Here is a 12,342-nt window from a genome sequence, read left to right on the forward strand (position 1 = left end):
GAGGGGAGGGGCATCTGGGTGGCTCAGTGGTCAAGCGTCTGACCCCTGATTTCGGCTCAGGTCATTATTTCACAGTCACAGGATCTAGCCCCTTGTCAGGCTCTGCTGCACTGAGCGTGAGGCCTGCTTAAGATTCTCTCTCTCTCTCTCTCTCTCCCCCTCCCTGCCACCCTACCTCCCTCTCTACCTCTGCTCCTCTCCCCGACTCACTTTCTCTCTCTCTCAAAAAAAAAAAAAAAAAAAAAAAGTCCATCAGGAAGAAAAGGAGCCAAAAAAATCAGTAAGGACATATAAGACTTAATTGATTTTCAAATGTGGCCCAGTTATCACATACAGGAGGATGTTCAAGTGGTAGTTAAGGCATGTTAGTTCCTTATCTCATTCAAGACATGTAAAGATACTGGATAGTTTCAGATTTTTTAAGAAAAAATAGTGGATTATGTATTTGTTTGTTTAGGAGCGTGCATGCATGCATGCAAGCAAACGGGAAAGGCAGAGAGAGAGGGAGGGAGAGGATCTTAAGCAGGCTTCATGCTCACTGTGGAGCCCTAAAAGGGGCTCAATCTCTCAACCATGAGATCATGACCTGAGCAGAAATTGAGTTGGACTCAACCAACTGAGACACCCAGGCACCCCATGAATTCTGTATTTAAAAAGTCATAACTTCTAAGTAAATTTAAAAGTCACAATTAAAAGAATATAAGTACAATATAGCTTCTAAACCAGCAGAGGGCAAAGCAGAATACAGAAAATTTTATCAAGCCAATAGAAGATAGAAAAGCAGCTAAAAAGAAACTAAGAAAAATGTACCTAAAACCAAATGTAAATGGATTCAGTTCACCTATATGACACTCTCAGATAAGACCAATGAATTTTTTTTTGTCCAAATGACTTTTACAAGAGATACACATAGAAATTTCAAAAGCAAAGGAATGGTTTATGTACAGTGATATTCATTAAGAAGTAGAAAAGCCAAATTCTAAATAATTGTATACTTAAGACCTTCTCTATAATGAAAATTATGAAGAATTAAAAAACTTCATGTTGTATTAAAAAAATGGAAGAAATGATGACAATTGTTAAGTAAAAAAAGTTTAAAAAGTTACATACAAAATGATCACAATTAGTTTTTAAAATAAACATTTTATATGTCTATGTATACCCACCTGGAGATAATTGTCTGGAATATTATAAAATGTTACTGTGTTTATTCCTCGATAATGGAATAATCCTGGATTTTTTTTTCCTGGATTTTTCTCCTCAGTATTGTCAACAATAAATATGTATTCCTTTGGTCATCAGAAAACATAGTTTAAAAAGAAAAGAGTAAACAGATAGCAAAAGGTATAACAGGAAAATGCTAATCAAAGGATGCCACTATAACAATGTTAGTATCAGACAAAACATAATGTAAGGCTATTATAAAAAAGATAGGAGATAACAAATGTTGGTGAGGATGTGGGAAAGAGGAAATCCTTTTGCACTGTTGGTGGGAATGCCAACTGGTCCAGCCACTACAGTTTCCTCAAAAAATTACAAACAGAACTAACATATGATCCAGCAATCCCAATTCTGGGTATCTATCCAAAGGAAGTGAAATGACTATGTCAAGGAGACAACTGCAACCCCATGTTCATTGCAACATTATTTATAATAGCCAAGGCATGGAAACAACTTAAGTATCCCATCAATGGACGGATGGTAAAAAACAAACAATGTGAATATAATATAATATTATTCATCCATAAAAGAGAAGGAAATTCTGCCATGTGCACCAACATCGGTGGACTTGAGGGTATTAGACTAAGTGAAATAAGTCAGAGAAGGACAAATACCACATGATATCACTTTCATGTGGAAGCTAAAAAACTGACATCACAGATACAGAAATTGGATTAGCAGTTGCCAGAGGTAGAAGGGTGGGGGTCAAAATGGGTAAGGGGGTCAAAAGCTATAAACTTCAGTTATAAGATAAATAAATTCTGGTGATGTAATATATAGCATGGTGAGTAAAGTTAACAATACTAGTATCATATATTTGAAAGTTGCTAAGAGGATAGATCTTAGAAGTTCTCGCCATAAGAAAAAAAATTGTAACTATGTGAGGTGATGGATGTTAACTAAACTTATTGTGATCATTTCACAATACATATATCAAGTCACCAGGTTGTACCCCATGCCATATGTCAGTCATATCTCAATAAAACTGGGAAAACGACTTCTGGTTACACATTTTAAAAATACATGTAAGGACAAAAATATTAATAGGAAGGAGAACATTTTGTAATTATAAAAGGAATGACCCACCAAAATGATCAAACAATCGTGAATACATATGCTTACCACAGAGTTTCAACATAGATGAAACAAAACACAACTACAGGAAGAAAAAAGTAGTAATTGTGTGAGATTTTTAAAGAAATTTGTATCAAAAGTGATAGCTCAAGTATATGTTATATGTTAAATAACAAACATGTATCAAGATCCATTTTGAATATTAAACCAAATGTGGCAAAAACAATAGCATGTTGTTATTTCACATAAAATGAAGTTTAAAGATAGATGGTTCCAGGACTGGTATATTCATCAGCTCAGTATCAGGAAACCATGTAGATTTCTCTGTGGTTCTCTTGGCTTTCCTTTCATGGTTGCAAGATGGTTATCATCGTTCTATATATCATCTTCTCACAGAATAACATCCAAAGCAAGCAGGAAAGGAGGCTCATGTTGCTCTATGTTTATCAAAGAGGAAGATCCATTCTGGAGAAGTTGGCGGTGTAGGAGGACGCTGGGCTCACCGCGTCCTGCTAGTCACTTAGATTCCACTCACATCTGGCTAAATAACCCAGAAAACCGCCAGAAGACTAGCAGAACGGACTCTCTGGAGCCAAGCGCAGACGAGTGACCCACGGAAAAGGGTAGGAAGGGTGGCGAGGCGGTGCGCGCTACACAGACTGGCGGGAGGGAGGTGGGGCGGTGGAGGGGCAGCCCGCCCAGCAAGACAGAGCCCCCAAAGTCTGGCTGGCAAAAGTGGAGGGCCCGGACTGTGTGAGTTCTGACAGCCAGCGGGACATAACATCTGGAATGTTATAAGTCAACAGCTCTGCTTGGAGAGCAGGACAGTGAGAGGACACCAGGAGGGAGAGGTATTGAGCCCTGGAAGACAGCTCAGCTTGGCAGGGAACAAAGGTGCTGGCCAGCGCCATCTCCATCTCCCATCCCCCAGCCGAAATCCCAAAGGGAACCAGTTCCCGTCACCAAACTTGCTTGCACCCCGCAAAAACCCAAAGCTGTGCTTCTGTGGATCCATCCCTCCAACGGGTCTGCCTGCTTCCCTCCCAGTGCTGCAGGGCCCCTTCTGAGGGCACCACCAACGACACAGTGAGCTAAGCCTGCCCCTCCCACCCCTGTGCACCTTGCAGATCCACCCTGGCTAATATGCCAGATCCCATCAAAGCAGCACCACAAGCCTGGCAGTGTGCAAGTAGCCCAGACAGGTGCCATACCACTCCACAGTGAGCCCTGCCCCTGGGAGAGGGGAAGATAAGGTACACACCAGTCTGACTGTGGCCCCAGGGGTGGGCTGGGGACAGATATCAGGTCTGATTGCAGCCCCACCCGCCACACAAATTACTCCAGACAGCACAGAAGTGCCCTGCAGCTCCACGCCACTCCAGGGACTATCCAAAATGACAAAATGGAAGAATTCTCCTCAAAAGAAACTCCAGGAAGTAGCGACAGCTAACAGATTGATCAAAAACGATTTAAGCAATATAACGGAACAAGAATTTAGAATAATAGTCATAAAATTAATTGCTGGGCTTGAAAAAAGTATAGAGGACAGCAGAGAATCCATTGCTACAGAGATCAGGGAACTAAGAAACAGTCATGAGGAGCTAAAAAATGCTATAAATGAGGTGTAAAATAAAATGGAGGCGGCCACAGCTCGGATTGAAGAGGCAGAGGAGAGAATAGGTGAATTAGAAGATAAAATTATGGAAAAAGAGGAAGCTGAGAAAAAGATAAAAAAATCCAGGAGTATGAGGGGAGAATTAGAGAACTAAGTGATGCAATCAAACAGAACAATATCTGTATAATAGGGATTCCGGAAGAGGAAGAGAGAGAGAAAGGGGCTGAAGGGGTACTTGAAGAAATCAGCTGAGAACTTCCCTGATCTGGGGAAGGAAAAAGGCACTGAAATCCAAGTGGCACAGAGAACTCCCTTCAGATGTAACTTGAATCGATCTTCTGCACAACATATCATAGTGAAACTGGCATAATACAAGGATAAAGAGAGAATTCTGAAAGCAGCTGGGGATAAACATGCTTTAACATATAAATGGAGACCGATAAGACTAGCGGCGGATCTATCTACTGAAACTTGGCAGGCCAGAAAGGAATGGCAGGAAATCTTCAATGTGATGAACAGAAAAAATATGCAGCTGAGAATCCTTTATCCATCAAGTCTGTCATTCAGAATAGGAGAGATAAAGGTCTTCCCAAACAAAAACTGAAGGAATTCATCACCACTAAACCAGCCTTACAAGAGATCCTAAGGGGGACCCTGTGAGACAAAGTACCAGAGACATCACTATAAGCATGAAACCTGCAGACATCACGATGACTCTAAACCCATATCTTTCAATAATAACATTGAATGTAAGTGGACTAAATGCTCCAACCAAAAGACATAGGGTATCAGAATGGATAAAAAAAAACAAGACCTATCTATTTGCTGTCTACAAGAGACTCATTTTAGACCTGAGGACACCTTCAGATTGAGAGTGAGGGGATGGAGAACTATCTATCATGCTACTGGAAGTCAAAAGAAAGCTGGAGTAGCCATACTTATACCAGACAAACCAGACTTTAAATTAAAGGCTGTAACAAGAGATGAAGAAGGGCATTATATAATAATTACAGGGTCTATCCATCAGGAAGAGCTAACAATTATAAATGTCTATGCACCGAATACGGGAGCCCCCAAATATATATAACAATTACTCACAAACATAAGCAACCTTATTGATAAGAATGTGGTAATTGCAGGAGACTTTAATACTCCACTTACAACAATGGATAGATCATCTAGACACAGGATCAATAAAGAAACAAGAGCCCTGAATGATATATTGGATCAGATGGACTTGACAGATATATTTAGAACTCTGCGTCCCAAAGCAACAGAATATACTTTCTTCTCGAGTGCACATGGAATCTTCTCCAAGATAGATCACATACTGGGTCACAAAACAGCCCTTCATAAGTTTACAAGAATTGAAATTATACCATGCATACTTTCAGACCACAATGCTATGAAGCTTGAAATCAACCACAGGAAAAAGTCTGGAAAACCTCCAAAAGCATGGAGGTTAAAGAACACCCTACTAAAGAATGAATGGGTCAACAAAGCAATTAGGAAGAAATTTAAAAATATATGGAAACAAATGAAAATACAACAATCCAAACGCTTTGGGTTGCAGCAAAGGCAGTCCTAAAAGGAAAATACATTGTAATCCAGGCCTATCTCAAGAAACAAGAAAAATTCCAAATACAAAATCTAACAGTACACCTACAGGAAATAGAAGCAGAACAGCAAAGACACCCCAAACCCAGCAGAAGAGAAATAATAAAGATCAGAGCAGAAATAAACAATATAGAATCTAAAAAAACTGGTGAGCAGACCAATGAAACCAAGAGTTGATTTTTTGGAAAAAAAAAAATGATAAACCTCTAGCCAGGCTTCTCAAAAAGAAGAGGAAGATGACCCAAATAGATAAAATCATGAATGAAAATGGAATTATTACAACCAATCCCTCAGAAATACAAACAATTATCAGGGAATACTATGAAAAATTACATGCCAACAAACTGGACAACCTGGAAGATACGGACAAATTCCTAAGCACCCACACACTTCCAAAACTCTAACAGGAAGAAATAGAAAGCTTGAACAGACCCATAACCAGCAAAGAAATTGAAGCAGTTATCAAAAATCTCCCAACAAATAAGAGTCCAGGGCCAGATGGCTTCCCTGGGGAATTCTACCAGACATTTAAAGCAGAGATAATACCTATCCTTCTCAAGCTGTTCCAAAAAATAGAAAGGGAAGGAAAACTTCCAAACTCATTCTATGAAGCCAGCATTACTTTGATTCCTAAACCAGACAGAGACCCAGTAAAAAAAGAGAACTACAGGCCAATATCCCTGATGAATATGGATGCAAAAATTCTCAATAAGATACTAGCAAATCGAATTCAACAGCATATAAAAAGAATTATTCACCATGATCAAGTGGGATTCATTCCTGGGATGCAGGGCTGGTTCAACATTCGCAAATCAATCAACGTGATACATCACATTAATAAAAGAAAAGATAAGAACCATATGATCCTGTCAATCGATGCAGAAAAAGAATTTGACAAAATTCAGCATCCTTCCTTAATAAAAACCCTCGAGAAAGTCAGGGTAGAAGGAACATACTTAAACATCATAAAAGCCATTTATGAAAAGCCCACAGCTAACATCATCCTCAATGGGGAAAAACTGAGAGCTTTTTCCCTGAGATCAGGAACACGACAGGGATGTCCACTCTCACCGCAGTTGTCTAACATAGCGTTGGAAGTTCTAGCATCAGCAATCAGACAACAAAAGGAAATCAAAGGCATCAAAATTGGCAAAGATGAAGTCAAGCTTTCACTTTTTGCAGATGACATGATATTATACATGGAAAATCCAATAGACTCCACCAAAAGGCTGCTAGAACTGATAGATGAATTCAGCAAAGTCGCAGGATACAAAATCAATGTACAGAAATCAGTTGCATTCTTATACACTAATAATGAAGCAAGAGAAAGACAAATAAAGAAACTGATCCCATTCACAATTGCACCAAGAAGCATAAAATACCTAGGAATAAACCTAACCAAAGATGTACAAGATCTGTATGCTGAAACTATAGAAAGCTTATGAAGGAAATTGAAGAAGATATAAAGAAATGGAAAGACATTCCCTGCTCATGGATTGGAAGACTAAATATTGTCAAAATGTCAATACTACCCAAAGCTATCTACACATTCAATGCAATCCCAATCAAAATTGCACCAGCATTCTTCTCGAAGCTAGAACAAACAATCCTAAAATTTGTATGGAACCACAAAAGACCCCGAATAGCCAAGGTAATTTTGAAGAGGAAGACCAAAGCAGGAGGCATCACAATCCCAGACTTTAGCCTCTACCTCAAAGCTGTAATCATCAAGACAGCATGGTATTGGCACAAAAACAGACACATAGACCAATGGAATAGAATAGAAACCCCAGAACTAGACTCACAAAAGTATGGCCAACTAATCTTTGACAAAGCAGGAAAGAATATCCAATGGAAAAAAGACAGTCTCTTTAACAAATGGTGCTGGGAGAACTGGACAGCAACATGCAGAAGAATGAAACTAGACCACTTTCTTACACCATTCACAAAAATAAACTCAAAATGGATAAAGGGCCTGAATGTGAGACAGGAAACCATCAAAACACTACAGGAGAAAGCAGGAAAAAAACCTCTCTGACCTCAGCCGCAGAAATTTCTTACTTGACACATCCCCAAAGGCAAGGGAATTGAAAGCAAAAATGAACTATTGGGACCTCATGAAGAGAAAAAGCTTCTGCACTGCAAAGGAAACAGTCAACAAAACTAAAAGGCAACCAACAGAATGGGAAAAGATATTTGCAAATGACATATCAGACAAAGGGCTAGTATCCAAAATCTATAAGGAGCTCACCAAACTCCACAACCAAAAAACAAATAATCCAGTGAAGAAATGGGCAGAAAACATGAATAGACACTTCTCTAAAGAAGACATCCAGATGGCCAACAGGCTCATGAAAAGATGCTCAACGTCACTCCTCATCAGGGAAATACAAATCAAAACCACACTCAGATATCACCTCACGCCAGTCAGAGTGGCCGAAATGAACAAATCAGGAGACAATAGATGCTGGAGAGGATGTGGAGAAATGGGAACCCTCTTGCACTGTTGGTGGGAATGCAAACTGGTGTTGCCACTGTGGAAAACAGTGTGGAGGTTCCTCAAAAATTAAAAATAGATCTACCCTATGACCCAGCAGTAGCACTGCTAGGAATTTATCCAAGGGATACAGGAGTGCTGATGCATAGGGGCACTTGTACCCCAATGTTTATAGCAGCACTTTCAACAATAGCCAAATTATGGAAAGAGCCTAAATGTCCAACAACTGATGAATGGATAAAGAAATTGTGGTTTATATACACGATGGAATACTACGTGGCAGTGAGAAAGAATGAAATATGGTCTTTTTAGCTATGTGGATGGAAATGGAGAGTGTGATGCTAAGTGAAATAAGTCATACAGAGAAAGACAGATACCATATGTTTTCACTCTTATGTGGATCCTGAGAAACTTAACAGAAGACCATGGGGGAGGAGAAGGGGAAAAAAAAGTTAGAGAGGGAGGGAGGCAAACATAAGAGACTCTTAAAAACTGAGAACAAACTGAGGGTCTATGGGAGGTGGGAGGGAGGGGAGGGTGGGTGATGGGCATTGAGGAGGGCACCTGTTGGGATGAGCACTGGGTGTTGTATGGCAACCAATTTGACAATAAATTTCATATTAAAAAAATTAAAAATTAAAAAAATTTTAAAAAGTTCAAATATCTTAAAAGTTGATAAACTAAGCTTTATCCAAACCACAGAATGTGAGGAAATATTTGAAAAACATATCTGACAAAGGACTTGTATCCAAATATATAAAACATGTTCACAATTCAATAGGAACATAGACTATTTTTTAAAAAAATATATTAAAAGACATTAACAGACAATTTAGAAAAGAGTGAAATGCAAAAAAGCACATGGAAAGATGCTTAACATCTTTAGTCACTAGGAAAATGCAACTCAAAAGCATAAAATATACCAACTATTAGATTTGCTAAAATTTATTTAATAGTGCTAATATTATTAAGAGTTGGCAAATATGCAAAGTAACCAAAACTTTCATACACTGCTGGTAGGAACAGAACATTTGTACTTTTGAAATCGTTTGGCAGTTTCTTGTAAAATTAAAGATACACCCACCACTAATCTGCCAAGCTGAAGCTGTAATATTCTTGTGTTTGGATGCATCTGCAAGTGAAAAACACCTTTACCTCTGCTTGTGTGAGTGAGATATAATTCTACCTCTAGAATGTACTGATAAATTATAAAGCTCTTAAAATAAAGTAGCACTATTCTGACTGGATTGGAGCATTTGTCCCCTTCTCCCCCGCTTGAGGACATTTGACAACGTCTAGAGATATTTCTGGTTGTCACAACTTGGAGGTGTTTCTGGCATCCAGTGAGTAGAGGCTTGGTGTGCTGCCAAACACCTTACAAGGTCCTGGGTAGCCCTGCATAACCAAGAATCGTCTGCCCTACATGTCAATAAGTGGCAATGGTGAGAAAACTTATTATAGAGACTAAAAAGCATTAATATAAATCTAATAATTTCAAATTTTCCCCAAAATAAAGAAACTAAACAACTAATACTTTAAGTGTGGTAATCTTTTAAGAAAAAAATTATCCTCACAAAAGCTGCTAACTCAGAGCCATTTTAAAAAAATAAGAAATCAAGTTCATGCAATCAAATCAGACTTATTTGATAATTTAGGTTTAAAAACTGGCTATACCTTCTTCCTGATTATATTAGTGTGAAGTAAAATACAAATGTACATTTTATTCTTTTAAAGATGTGGATTTGTTTTCTCTTGAAGAGAATAATTAATCTGAACTTCCTACCATTTTCTGTATAGAGTTGATTAAATATACTATCATGACTCCTACATATTTAGGATAAGGAACAATGAAAAATTTTGTTTAATCAAATTGCTTTATAATTCTAACAACATTTTTAATATCAGGAATATATTATGTTCTAAAAGGGTGTTAGTTTAAATGTTAACTTTAAGACCTTGAACTATATTAAGTTGAATTAATTAATTAATAATCTTTGGATGCTCTGATAATTTCTAAGTAATTTAGAATATAACTCTGCATAATTTTCATACATACAGTTTTGGATTGCATTATCTTGGTTATAGAGTGGTTCTGTCTTTGGGTCCTGTTATTGTGAAATTCACAAGCATGAAAGAGATGACTGTGTGACCATATTATGTGTACTTCTGAGCTGTACTGGTCCACTAAATTCTTGTTGCATATGACAGGTAATTCTCAGTGGCCTCTTCCCAGTAGTTTCTGTGAAGTGTAAGTTGTATTCTGTGAATATGAATGATAAAGACTATCCTAGGTGCAATCCTGGCAAGAAATCATGAAGAGAGTAGTTTTATTCTAAAGTATTTGATGCAGAATGTTATAGAAGATAAAAACATGAATGGATGAGGAAAATTATAGAAGTTATGCATAAAGTTAACTTTATTTGCCTTGGTTCATAATATGCACAGGTAAGAAGTCTAAAAAGGAGCAATGAAATATGTTAAAAATTTTGGCAAATTTTACTTAGTTTGTGTGTGTGTGTGTGTGTGTGTGTTTATTTATTTATTTTTGAGAAAGGGAGTGAGCAGGGTAGGTACAGAGAGAGAAGGAGACAGAGAATCTCAAGGAGGCTCCACGTTGTCAGCACAGAGAACCCATGAACCATGAGGTCATGACCTGAGCCGAAACCAAGAGTTGGATGCTTAACCGACTGAGCCACCCAGGCACCCCAAATCTTGCTTAGTTTTTATCATAAGATGATTTTAAAAAATTTAAGATAGGGGCACGTGGGTGGCTTAGATGTTTAAAAGCACCTGACTCTTGGTTTCAGCTCAGGTCATGATCTGGAAGTTTGTGAGATTTGAGCCAAGCCTGCTTGGGATTCTCCCTCTCTCTCTGCCTCTCTCTCTCAATAAAATAAAATAAACATTTAAGAAGATAAAATAAAACATCTTTTAGATGTAAAATATCTTTTTCCAAGAGGTCCCTAGGAAGTCACAAGGATTCATTCTTTTATCTTACAAAAAATAAATAAAAGGTCCAAATATTTTGGATTGCCAGATATGTTTCATATTTCTTAATTGTTTCAACATTATTGTAAGAACTGCATGGAAAGAGTTGTCAAAAGAAAAATTAAATCTTTTCTAGGTCAACCTTTAGGTAAATACTACTTATATAAATATATTTGAGAGATTATGAACTTAATTTGTCAGTGTCCTCACTATCCACAGTATGTTTTTCCCCCTTGGGGGAAACATTGATTAAATGCTTATTAAATAGTTATGTATTGCATCCTCTTAGAGAAGTTTACTCTCCTCATTCTCATTTAGCATCAACCAATCAGTCTCATCATAAGAGGGTATTTCTGTTTTTCTCTCATGCTTGCCTGAAGTCTCTGCTGTAAGCCACAGGTTAGAAATGGGGTCTTCAAGGGAACCTGGGTTAAGTGTCTGACTCTTGATTTTAGCTCAGGTCATGATCTCACAGTTCATGAGTTTGAGCCCTGCATTGGGCTCTGCGCTAACAGCACAGAGCCTGCTTGGGATTCTCTGTCTCTCTCTGCTTCTCTCACGCTCTCCAGATCTCTAATAATTAATTAATTAATTAATTAAATTTTAAAAAACTGGGTCTTCAGTCAAGGTAGAGAATCTTTGAGTCTTGAAGAAAAGATTTTATTAGGTACTTTTCAAGGTACTTGGTTGCTTATATAGTTACTCTTCTAGGTAACTACCGGTAGCTCAAGAAATTAAGACAATGAGCAGTGAAACATGGATGGATCTGAGAAATACTTAAGACTTGGAGATTGATTGGATTTGTACTCTCTTTCAAAGGTATAGTTGTCAAAGTCAACAGCATTCAGTTCAGGAATATTAAAAGCTTCACTATTATTCCTATTCAAGTAGAAAGCTATTTCATGTATGCCAGGATGTGCATCAGAAAAAAATGCTTATGGCGGAGTCCAGGAGAAAAGCCCTGGATCTGTTCAAATGTCTAAATAAAAACAATATTGAGCACTTTACACAAAATCCTATTTAATCCTCTCAACACCCTACAAATAGATATTATTGCCTCTATTTTACAGATTGAGGTAACTAAGATTCAGGGGGGTGAGAAACTTGCTCAAGGTCATACAGTTAATAAAAGTAGAGTTGGGGTTCTAACACAATTACCCTGATTTAAAACAATTAATAAATAATTGATAAGTGATTTTTGCCCGAATGCATGACCTTAGATCCTGAATCCCTGTTTTTGATAATCCTTCTCTGAACTTCTTCTATCTGCATTTTCTCCAAAAGGCAAAGATGTTGGTTGGAAGGATGTGCCATCTGGCACCCATGCTCC

This window comes from Panthera pardus, unplaced genomic scaffold, assembly GCF_024362965.1.
Source record: "Panthera pardus isolate Hobbes unplaced genomic scaffold, ASM2436296v1 HiC_scaffold_24, whole genome shotgun sequence".
Lineage (NCBI taxonomy): Eukaryota > Metazoa > Chordata > Mammalia > Carnivora > Felidae > Panthera > Panthera pardus.